Source organism: Pongo abelii, chromosome 9 (assembly GCF_028885655.2).
Source record: "Pongo abelii isolate AG06213 chromosome 9, NHGRI_mPonAbe1-v2.0_pri, whole genome shotgun sequence".
Lineage (NCBI taxonomy): Eukaryota > Metazoa > Chordata > Mammalia > Primates > Hominidae > Pongo > Pongo abelii.
In genome coordinates, this window is record NC_071994.2 from 25,024,433 (window position 1) to 25,037,525 (window position 13,093).

The 13,093-nt window shown below is 37.1% G+C and overlaps 1 long non-coding RNA gene across 1 annotated transcript in view; it reads left to right on the forward strand.

The window, feature by feature from the left end:
• The first annotated feature begins 8,656 nt into the window (after window positions 1-8,656).
• Window positions 8,657-13,093, forward strand: part of LOC112135559 (uncharacterized) — an 84,350-nt gene continuing 79,913 nt past the window's right edge. The window contains exon 1 of the long non-coding RNA XR_002916826.2: window positions 8,657-8,726. This is a non-coding gene — a long non-coding RNA (uncharacterized LOC112135559). The remainder of the gene's footprint in view (window positions 8,727-13,093) is intronic.

Consider the following 13,093-nt stretch of genomic DNA (forward strand, 5'->3'; position numbering starts at 1 on the left):
TGGGAATTGTGGGAGTTACAACTCACAATGAGATTTGGGTGGGGAAACAGCCAAACCATATCATTTTGTTATTAATTAATGTTGAAAGAAAGAGTTTTCTATAATTTGTGACTTTAGATACACCTGCACTTGAATATATGAATTTAACTGTGTGACTTTGAGTTTGTTCCCCTACTTTATTTTATTGCAAAATGTGGATGGTATTGACTATTGTCAACTGGCACATAGTATTCACTCCACAATATTAGTCTACTTCATCATTTCTCTTTATTTTATTTCTCATAGATAATAACTTCTTTGGTGTCAGAGGCTATGATTTATTTGTCTTTGACATCTCTGATAACTCCGTAAGTAGGGGTAGATTTCCAAAAAATTGCAGAGTTGACAAAATTATAGAAAATCATTGCCCCGAAGATTACTGAAAACAACCAGCATTTTTGGAGCATAAATGTCTTGCTAAGCACCATTCTTTGCACTTCACATTTGTTAATTATTTGTCTTCATATCAATCTATGAAGTTGGCACTGTTATTATGACCATCTTACAGATAAGAAAACAGTCTGCCACATTAAATGATTTGACAAAATTTACATATGCAGTAAGTGGGACAATGAGGATTTGAACCCAAATACACTGGGTACTCATTGACTCTATATGTTACCTGTGGAAAATCAAGACTATATGTTACCTGTAGAAAATCAAGACTATATGTTACCTGTAGAAAATCAAGACTAAAACAATCTGGATGCATTTTCTTCAGTGTTCTTGTGGCTGTGGTTGTTTTTATTTCTTTCTCTTTCTTGGATTTCTGTTTTGTGTACTACATTGCTAGAAACTATAATACCATAGATAAATCATCATCATTTGACCTCTGTGTGATGTTGTTTTTTTTTTTAAAAAAACAGCTTATGCATTGAATTAGCTAGGTCCCATAACATTCTCCTCAAAGTCCTTCCTGCCCTTGTCAGCAACAGAATCAGCAGCTGTAGCCAGCAGTGTCAGTAAAAAGGCTTGATTAAATATAAATACGTCTATGGAGTCATATTTAAGGCAAACTTTTTAGGTCACTGCAGTTGGGAATAGAAAGTGATTTTGGATTTTGAGTGTGAGATTAATTTCTAAATAAATGAGGCTGAAAAATAAAGTACATGACACCTGTGTGTACCCTGAATCCAGAGACCGAGAAAAAAATATTAAGAACAGTTTAAAAAACTTACCGTGTGAAATATGCTGTAATATCTTTTCTTTATCTTCCCTCATTAAAAAAAAAAAAAAAAAAAAATCCCAGCTAGGAAGTTTGCAAGAGAAACATGTATAAGAACTTCCACCAGTGGCATCATTTAAAATGAAAGAATTTTTTTCCACTCACCTAACTCTCTAACCATATAGGAAAATAAATAATGTAAATAGAAGACAAGTGTTAAACTCAATGGAATATATGCTTGAAGTTTTCCATAAACATTTGGGCTTCAAAGATAATTTGAGGGGATTGTTGGTTCTGGCCCAAACGAAGTAGTCCCTTTGTCCCAGGTCCTCCTTCTTACAGCTAAAAAACCTGTGACATAACACAGAAAAATAAACATAGGAAGTTTGAAGAGTGGAAAATGGGAGAGGAGGGGTGTCTAGCGATGTTGAGAAATGACACAGTGGCACAGTGGTGAATTCCCTGGGTTTACTTATTATCTCCAATATATTCATATTGGGTGCCTCCAATCCAGAACAGCCAACAGAGCAAAAGCAGCTCTGAGAAAGCCTGTTAAGCCTAGCTAAATGACCGGAGAAGGGATGGCCTAAGAGAGCAAAAAACCTTTCCAGCAAAATATTGGCCTAGTCAGGCCGAATACTTATGGAAAACTACCCTGTACCCCTCATGGTTTCTGGAGGGCTGATTTAATTGTCAATATCCCACCCCACCAACCGGCAGCTGGGGAAAACAGACAACGGTGCTATAATTTTTCTGCCTTGTGATAATGGTGCCTAGCAATGAGCTAATCTTCCATCCCTGGCTCAATGCAAGCGGGTGGCACTCTGTTTCCCCAGCAAGTGAAGGTAGTGTACCTGCGTCTGAACTGGGAGCTGGTCTCTCTTCTCATACTCAGCAGAAGCAGTCAGTGGGTATGGTGTCAGCAGAGTCCAGTGGCTAGCTGAGTATCCATCCTCACCCAGCAGCAAAGGGTGCAAGTCAGGGGAAGGCAGCATCCTACTTTCTTTCATCTTTGTAGTCACTGAGAGCTGGTGGGGAGCGGAACCCCCCGAAACAACCTGGCACCAAGGAGAATGACCAAGGCAATTTGAAGCAGGGCTCTTAGCCCTCTACTTCAACACAGAACCCTCATCACTGTGTCAAAGTGTTCCAGTGGGGAGCTGAGCATCCACTCTTGTCTTTCCTTAATGGAGCAAAATGAACTGGTGTGTGCTGGGGCTAGTGTACACTCTTAATAGCATATCTTCCATTAACTGTGTTTCTTTTTTCTTTTTTGATTCTCTAAATTTTCTACAGATGTCTCCTTCAGCTCCCAAATGAAATATTTGTGCTTGAATCCTTGCCTCAGGGTCAACTTCTCAAAGAAACCAAGATAATATATCATCCGACTAATATTTACTCAGCATTTTCTAGATTCAGAACATTGTTGTAGGAGTGCTGTATTTCTGGAATAAAACAATGTAAAGTAAGCTGTCTCTATTCTCGTGGAGCTAATATTTTAGTGGAGGAAAAGGAGATTAATCGTGTCAGTAATTATTTAACTTAAATTGTGTTATGTGCTATGAGGAGAAAGGAGGTGACACCAGGGCAATGCAATGCTAATTAAAAAAATATTAAATCCCTTGGATTCATCACAATCCCATTTCATAATTCAGGTCTGAATCCACCCTTATAAATAGTTCATCTCCACCACTCCAACTCTTTCTAAAAACTTGCCGAATGGTAGGTTAAGCAACACACATTCATGTGTTAATTCATTCATATGCCAAATAAAACATTATTAAGAATCTAGCATGTATTGTGTTACAAAATAAAAATGATTAAAATATTATACTGGCACCATAAAGTATGTAATCAAATAGAACATAACAGAAAATGAAATGTTGATCTAAATAGAAGAGGATGACAAAAGAGAGGAAGTCCCCCGGAATATGGAAGAATAGGAAATTTCAGCTTTGAAGGAATTCCCCCTCCCTCCAAAAAGAGAAAAATATCAGGATGCAAAAAAAGACTCTTCTTTTCACTATTTTCAATAGTACATTTGAAGAACTGAAGGGTTCATAGAAAAAATGAATCTATAAAAATATATTTGGCAAGTACATTTCAATTTATTTCGGTTCATTATTCTTTATCTATCTCATCTAAATAGTTCCTTTAGCTTAACAGGATGGAATTGTGGAGTGCTCACTGGGGGCCGCAGGAGCAGGGATTGTACCTCGCTCAATGATGGAATCTAATCTCTATCCCATTGTGCCTTTGAACATGTCCTGTGCTAACCGCCAAGCCCCGGCATCCTTATATTTCTGTTGTGATGTGTGAATGCCAAGTCAATTTAAGAATCATTGCATTGAGCACCAGACAGGAGTTAATTTATCCCTTGATGTTAGAATAGATTCAGATATCTGCTACACTGAATCACTTAATATTATTTAAAGAGAGAGGAGCTTAAGGGTGAGCAATGTCTTGGAGCCACTATTACAATTCCACATAGGTCTTTTCATCTTCAGTTTGCTGTCTATGAAAGGTCATCCCCTGGGTTACACTGGCATCACATGGAGTCATTTTATTATATCTTCATGGTTTTTATCTGAAATTGTGTGTTTATTTTATATACACCATCACAATGCCAAGATGTACCAAAGATATTGTTTTCCCATCATATGTTCTCAAATACCTCAAAAATCGTTATTTTTTACCACATTAACCAGAATTGCAATGAAATCATTGATTGAAAAAGTCATTGCTTAACAGTTTTCTCCACCACTAAAGTTTGCTCAGCTTCATAAAGGCAGAGCCATGTCTACCTTGTTCACCACTGACTGTCTAGTTTTCAGAAAAGTGCTTTATACAAAATAAATCCTTGTTGAATGAAGAGTGAAATGCTAAGAAAGCTATTTTTATATCAATGCATCTCAATCTTTAGCATATATAAAAACAACCTTGCCTCCATCTCCTCCAGCTAGAGGTTTTGATTCATTCAATTGGGATGGGCTCATGATTTACGTTTCTAACAAGCTTAGAAGTGAAGGTTAGGCTGCTGGTTTGGGCAACATATTTTGGAAACCATTGGTCTACATGACGTTGGATCACTGTATGGTTTAACTAAAAAATACATGATAATATTCTAGGTCTGCAGTTAAATCATTGTGGCCTCCATAGCCCATTTAAAATGTTGGGCATAGTGGTTACGAAGCAGTATAAGTAAAGTTAGGAGGCCGTACTGACATGTCTCTTCGAGTGAAGCCCAGCAGGCCCCTTTCACAGTTAGCTCTTTTAGCTTGCACCTTCATGCATTAACACCTAACTCTCTTATAAGATAAGTGGTTGTACAGAACACCAGCAGAATATCAGATGGCTACAGGTTCCTGATACCTAGTACAGCCTGGGAAAGAGAACAAAAGCCCCTTATTCCTGATGTAGATTGGCTCAATCTCCAGCCAATTAATCAGCACTAAAAGCCCAAGAAGCTATTAGCTACAAATTCCTTCCTGGAGGAGAGAGCAAGGGACTTCTCCAGGATCCCACATGCACAGCTAGGCTCAAAGTTAATGTATAGCAAACTTTTCATCATTTTAATAGTAAAAACACACTCCTAGGTGGAGATTTTATATGCCAATGATACTTGCAATGTGCATTAGTGCACAAAGATTCTGAGCGCGTGAGCCAACTGCAGGTTCACCTCTGCATACTTGACCTCACCAGTATTTTATATGTATGTAAAACTCCCATAAAAAAAATTCCTCTTAAGGCACTAGTTGCTGTCTCTCTCTTTGAGCAGCCTTCTTTTCCTCTTAGAGCATACTTTTGCCTTGCAATAAACTTCTTTGCTCATTCTAACTTTGGACTCACTCTCAAATTCTTTTGTGCAGCTAAATTAAGGACCTGAACTGGCCTACTGGTGACAGTTTGTAATGTCTTGTGTCCCCGTGTAAAGAATAAATCTGTATAAAGTCACAATCTGTTGTGGTTTATTTGGGCCAAAAATAGACTCAGGTAGCCCAAGGGATCATGCCATTCCCTGACTGTTGTGGCTCAGCCCCTCATGTATCTATAACAAATATCACTTAAAATGTCTATCCTGGTGGGGTTACCTTCGTCATGATTTTGCCTTTTTTCCTTTGCACCTGTTTCTGTGTATATATGAATAGGTCATAAACTGTTGACCCACATTTTCTCTCTCCTAGGATTTCCTAAAATCTGATTTGTTTCTGAGATTTAGAGGACAGTTTTCAAGGGACTTGAAGTTTATATTCATATTCCTGTTGCCCACCAACTACAGGCTCATTGCCAAACACCACATGTCAATGGAAATCTAAGAGTACATATAGTGCTATGTCTCTTACTGACACCACAACTGGTTCATCAGCCTACTGATCCCTCTTTTATCATAGTTCACTACTCACATTGTCCAGCTTCAGAGATATTTGAATTCAACTCTACTATTTATTAAACTCTACTATTTATTGCAATACTTCTGGGTTAATTGACATTCTAGTAGTTTCTTGGAACTGAATTAATCACAAGTTATCTCTACTCACTGCTGGTTTAGGAGGGGTGGCTGTCTTATGTTTTGAGGAAGAATAAAACAGTGAGTTAGTTAAGGAAGTTGGAAAATAGAAAGCAATAGTACATGTATGGAGCATCATTACAATTGCTGTGCTTCCTGTTCCCATTTTCAGGGGGCCAAAGGTGGGCTGCAATTCTAACCATTTGAATCTTATACACTCTGCTTGTCTTTACCTTAAATTTCCGTTTACTGGTGGTTGGCTGTAAATAAGTCCCTTTTCCAGAAATTAGGCAAGACAATGGAATAACCACCAGTTCTCAAGGTAATCTGCAGCTCTTTTACTTCAAATGGATGTGGAGTTCTCCAATCTCCCACTCCTCCACATGAGAACTGAGACCTTATCATCTTTCCCCTCCTTTCCTAGGCATCAGTTGATTTCCTGGTCTATAGAGGGCTTATTTCTTCCAAACAACTCCAGGTTTCCAATTTCCTTTAAAAACAAAAAACAAACAAACAACACACTCTTTAGACAGCATTATATATGGCATATAGAGGATCAAGGAAAAGTGCATTTGGATATTTTCCTCCAAGATTCTAGTTTGCCTCTTGGTGTCACAATGCATTCTCAGAAATCACATATTTCTCAGCACTCTAATGAAACTGAAGGAGCTGCTGCTACATATTAGAGGCTATCATCCATAACAAATCTTAGGATTTGTCTTAGGGTGAGACTTTACCATCACCCTAAGCCATGAACTAAGAATGTCTTCCCTCCCTCTCGTTTACACACTGTGCTAGAAGTGATTGTCTCTTCTTCTTATCTCCTCTAGCTTATTTTGTGTTATTTTCTGGATTCCCATCTGTGAGTGAATCATGTTGGCATTATAAAGTCCTTAGTAAGTGGGATTCTCCTACTTCAATTTTCTCTTTACCTCCTACATTAGTCTTCAGCCCCCTTTCTTTTTGGTGATTTCAAAATTGATGATTTCTTTTCCTCCTTTTTGGTTTCTTTTAATACAGTCATATGTTGCATAATGGTGTTGTTTCTATCGACAACAGACCACATAAATGATGCGGGTCCTATAAAATTACAATATCATATTTTACTGTACCCTTTCTATGTTTAGATGTATTTAGATAATTTTCTACAATATTTAGTACAGGACCATGCCTCACAGTTTTGTAGCCTAGTAGCAATAGGCTATACCATATAACTTAGGTATATTGTAGGCTATACCACCTAGGTGTGAATAAGCACATTCTGCGATGTTTACACAACGTTGAAATTGACTAATGACACATTTCTCAGAATGCATTCCCGTAATTACATGAAGCATGACTGTATACACCTTCATATTCTTCAGCTAGATAGATCGAGCCAAGTTATCACTGTGTCCCATTCACAGAAACTGAAATTGGTGACCCTGACTTTCTGGCAGCTTTGTATGTAAGCAGAAACAGATCAGATTTCTGATGCCCCATGCAATTGACTGTCTCTGAGAAAGGTTGTAGAAAGTAGGCATAAGAAGAGCTACAACTACCATACTTGATATCTGTAGAGTTCTCATTCACCAGAATCATGACCAATGTAGAGCTTTTGAATATTTGTGGTAAATATTTCTTAGCTGCGGTACTTAAGTGTTCTCATTTAGCAAAAGATAGCCTGAGATGCAGAAGAATAAAATGCCTTACTTGAAAATGCACACGAATAGAGAGGATTACATCTCATATAGGTGCTTAAAACTATTTATTGGCTTGCATAAGACAGCAAATGAGTTAAAGCCCTTGGAAAACTATATGGAGATCCAGCTCAGAGGCTCTCTCCAAAAGCTATCATTCCTCTATTCAAGTAGCACAGAGTACAGTCATAGAGAGTGGGAAGGCTGAGATGTCATTTCTTCACTCTCTCACTGTATAAACAATGACACCTGCCCTCCTTTGCCTAATATAGTTGTACCATAATTTTAAGAATAATACAAAGAAGCAAGGAAATATGTCACATTGAGCTCCGTGGCCACAGTGCCTAGCATCATCCCTACGTTGTAGTAGGTATATGATGGATACTCACTAGATAAGAAGAATGCTGGAGGAAAAATAAAAAGCAAAGCCATGAGAAGCTCTGCAAGTCACACCCTCTCCATTCAAATATTCATGAACTGATGAGGTGGAGAAATTTTTCTGCTCTGTTACAAAATCTGTCCCCATTCCCTCTTCCACACATGTAAGCAGCAAGCACTTACTGTCAGATTGTGACCCTGGGGAAGTCATTCATTTCCACTTGAACCAGCTGTTTCAAATAACTTCTGCATGTTGCATTTACCAACAGAAAATTATACCTTTTTTTCTTTGATTCACTGAGGGATTTTTGTTTGGAAAACATTTACTAGTATCTTTCAGCTGCTATGATAGATTTCTCAGCAAGCTTCTCATTTTAAGAGAGGAACCCTCACAAAGTCCCAAACTTCAAGGTCTCTTGTGGTGCCCCACGAAGGGGAACATGAAGGGAGTTGGAAGGGGAACAGAGTGTTCTCCTGGAATTAGAACTCACCAGGGGCTGCTTCAGAGTACAACTATTAAAAGGAAGCTTGTAGAGTGGGGAAACACCAGAAGAATGGAGCAATAAGAGTAAAGTTCAAACCTTGGATTCTAAATGTTGAGTTATTGAACCTTTACATTGCACCTTCATAAAATGAGAATAAAGATACAACTCTATAAGTTATGTAGTATAATGTTTCTAATACAAAAGAAGTGCCCCAAAATTGTAGCTACTAATTTAACTATTTTTTGAAAAAAAGTTCTGCCCTTTTTAATGAGGCAACAATAAAACTTAACACATCACCAGAGATATCATTAGGACTATATGGGGTATTGTTATAGAATTGCACCAATTAAGTCAGCATTATTCCACATACCACATTCTCTGATGAAATCTAACTTGTAACAGATAATTTACATTTCTAGAGAACAAGCTCTTTATGGTACGTAGAAATAGTCCTGTCATACAGTGGCATTTCAGTAAGTACGCATTTAATAATAAAATGCACAGATTAGTGATACAGGCCATTATGATGACAAACAATAATGCAACATTTATTTAGTAAGAAGTGAGTAGATGCGGAACTTCAGGTGCTATGAAGGATAAAAATTCTGAAGGAGACACTGCCTTTGCCCTCCAGCATGATTTGGTAGTTAGAGCATATAGGATATGTTTTAACAAGAGTGAGTCATCTTGTGACTGAAGTGTCACATTTGGGGAGATTTGAGGCTTAATGTTAAATATATTTAAAAGTGTGGAATGATATGATAAAATACATTACTCTGAATTCTGAGAAACCATCCAGAATGCTTGATCCAGAGGAAAGGCCAATCAGATGGAAGCAAGAGGATATTAAAACAGTCTGGTTTGCTAGTTTTCCAACTATAATCTACAGGATACAAAGGAATGAGTGGCAGGGCTTTGATATCAATATCTTCACTTTCACCATTCAGTCTCATTATAAATGGATTATATATTTTAAAAATAAGTAGTCTTGGTGAGGAGGGTAGAAGATGACAAACCTCAGATGAAACATGTTGTGAAAGTTAAGTCAAATTTGGCAGTAATTATACAATTACATTTCAGAGTTTGGTAAAAATTTCAGGGTGAAAAGAAGGAAAATCAAAAGTTGTTCATGAAATGATAGTTCTGGAATAAAGATTAAGTTACACAACATAAAAACATAAGAAGAAAGGCAGTTTGTGTTCCTTGAGTGTGTCAAGGAACAAAATTTTAACGAGTTGAATTTTAAAGATCTAAATGGCTTTTATTAGCAATTCATGAGTCCAGTAGCATTCATTCTACAAAATATTATAGAAAGGCACTCAACTAAGCTGAGCAGAAGAAGTGAGCTTTACAGGCAGAAAAGGCTGAAAAAAGCAGAAATAAAGAAAAGAAAACAGATTGATTGTTGAAAGTCACTTTTCTTACAGGGTGAAAGCAAAGACGACTTATTTATCATGCTGGCTCAGGTTAACTGTGCCCCTTTAAATTGATTGCAGTGAATTTTCTGTTTGTTTGTTTTTGTTTTGTTTTGTTTTTGTTTTTTGTTTTCTGTTTTTTGTTTTTAAACTGGCCCCTTTCTAAGTTCCCTTTGATTGTCTGGCACATGGCATCAATGACTCCATTCTGGAGTTACTCTATTCTTTTTTGATCTGGTCTGTTACAGCCTAGTGCAGGACTCAGTCCAAAATGAAGGCCTCTCATACATTTTATTTAAGAGGTGAAAGGATGAACCATCTTAGATGTGGAATAAAGTGACATTAATTATTCTGCAAAGAAAAAAACAAGGGACCTCATCAGCAAGATACTCTTTAAGCATCTTAGATTAACTAAGATTAAGTATATATCAAGGGTTAACTCTCCAAAACTTGTCTACCGACTTCTGCCAAATGGCTGGCCCACACTGGGGCAGGGTCCTGGGTTGTCCACCTGGATCTAGCTATGATTTGGGACTGTGAATAAATGGTAGACAAATAACTAAAGGAAATAACAGATGAAAATTATATCTATTCTTCTTTTCCCACTAAAATATTTACTCATTGATTTCTACTGATGGAAAAGATACATTCTAGCCCCAAAGAACTGAAGTTTTGCTTTGGTTAATCTGATCCTTTCAAGAAAAAAGGCAGTGCCCCTTTTTCTTCATGAAAATATCCCCTCTTTGAGGGTCAAGTCTGCTGAATCCAGTCTTCAAGATAACAGATTTCTTCTCTTAAATAAGATTTAAATGTAAAAATTAAGTAGAATCTCACCATTTTAGCTTTTTGAGTAACTTTATCACATGATCTAAACATCTCATTTAATGAAACTGGAAATGTCAAAGGAATTCTCTGATTTGACCCCTAGGTTAAAAGCTGCTTCAGGGCCAGGAAAATTTCTTACTCTTCTATTTTCTATGCCTAGTGCATCTCAGGTACTCAGTACCTGAAAAATCAATTTATGCGCTATATTAACTTATCCAAGATGTTTATTTCTTCCTTTTTTTCTCTCTCACACACACATACATACACGTGTGTGAGCATGCACATATACACAGATATGAACATACATACACATATCAATAATAATCTATGGTTCAGCTCCAGTCAGCATAATGTCAACATTCATCACCTGCCAAAATGTAGCTTAACTGGACAGAGTAATTACCTATTTTTTCCACAGACAAAAAAATCTGTAACAGTGATACAATGAAGAATTTTGCACTGATTTGTAATTTTCAGATAAAATTTTTATATATTCATGTCTATCAAGAAAAGATGGGAATAAAATTTCAAGGTTACAGAATTTTACACAATGTTGTCTATGAAGTTTTGCTGATGGCTATGCTAAGATTTACTGCTTAAATAGCTATCGGGCCAGAATTGAGTAAGTCATATCAAAAGTGAAATTAAAGGGGAAAAATGATCTAACAGGATTTTAAAAGAATGGGAACTCTTTCAAATCTTTCTTCAAGGTGTGAAGATATTTGGAAGATTCGTTTTAAAAAATGACAGTGAACAGTATAATAATCCATACATTTATAGAGGGATTTCCAATTTGCAAAGCACTCTCACAGACATTATCCCGTTTAATTCTCACAGCAACCACAATGTAGTTGTTCCAGTAGAAATTAGGTTCTCCAATTTATAGGTGAGAAAACTGGGACATCAAGGATTAATCAGAGGCATTCAGGCTGATTTTTTTCTCCCCTTTAGAAGCCTTTTATAGTCTCCTTGGTTACATTTAACAATCAACCTGTGTGGAAGACAGGAGGGATGCTTCACTACTCTTTCTTAATGGCCAGAAAGGACCACCTTTGAGAAGACAAGCAACACACTGAGATATGCTATTGAAAATGAATCTGACTGAGCTAATAACTGACTTCAAGCAACTTCATTTTTGCCTTTGAAGCACATTTTATCTTGGTGAAGACAAAGAACACACTATTTTCAGTCTGCATTGCTAGCTCTAGGATCCATAATAGCTCAATCCAATTAAAGGCCTATTCAGGTTTACCATTTCAGTTACACTAGGTGGCTCTGCAAAGATAAAAGAAGTTGAACAATTGTGCATATTGATTGACATCGTCACTGTCTTTTGTAAACTAGGTTGGCATTCATTTCTAGGGGCTTCCAGCAGTCACTGTTAGCTAAAATAATAATAATAATAATAATAATACTATAATAATAATAAATTGTAGAAAAATGGAAAACATTGATGTTTACCTGGCCTAAGACTTTTATGGCAAAAGCTCAGACCAAAGAGCAAATTAATGGATACATTGGTCCCAAACCATAAAGAGAAATGTTTGGAATGTCTTAAATGCTTCATACATATTTTATACTACTTTGGGAACATATAACAGCTTTGACTTTAGCCCTTAACGATTTAGGAAATAAAAGAAAGGGAAATGATGTCTGGGCTGAACATGATCTGACAAACTGAATTTATGTCTGCTAACATGAAATATTTATTTAAGCCAGTATAGCAGAGGGTGATATTCCATGGAATAGAGATAGAGCACATGAGTTCTAGATGTTCCCAGTAGCTATCAGTGCTTTAGTCATAAATCATTAAAGGTTGATGGGTTTGATATAGAAAAGCAAGACAAAAGGATTGCTGTACAGTGAGAAATATTGATGTAATTTGTATATTTGCCCAAATCCTATGTTGAATTGTCATTCCCAGTACTGGAGGTGGAAACTGTGGGAGGTGATTGGATCATGTGGGGGCGGATTTCTCATGAATGCTTGGTGCTGTCCTTGTGATAGTGCTTGCAAGATCTAGCTGTTTACAAGTGTGTGGCACATCTCTGTCTCCTGTTACTCCTTCTCTGGCCATGTGATATGCCTGTTTGACCTTCACCTTCTGCCATAATTGTAAGCTTCTTGAGGCTTCTGCAGAAGCTGAGCAAATGCAGGCACTAGTCTTCCTGTAAAGCCCGCAGAATCATAAGCCAATTAAATGTCTTTTCTTTTGAAATTACCCAGTCTCAGGTATTTCTTTATAGCAATACAAGAACAGCCTAATACAAAACCTAGCATGGTTTCTACAATCTATAAGGAACTCTTCATTCTCTAAATGTAGCTAAATCATGTGCAGCCCAAAACATTAATACGAAGCATCTGACCTAAGACTTAAATTAAAAAATTTATGATTAGCCCTTTCTCCTTGGACCTTCCAGACAAAGCCAACTTTTAATTGAGAGATAGGCTTAAATCTCATTTAACATAGAGATCCTGGCAACATGTAAGGCCTGAGCTCCCAGGGTGGCCAGGAAAAATACAAATTCTAAGAGATAAAATCTCTCATCATGTAGGCCGGGCTCAATGGCTCATACCTGTAATCCCAGCACTTTGGGAAG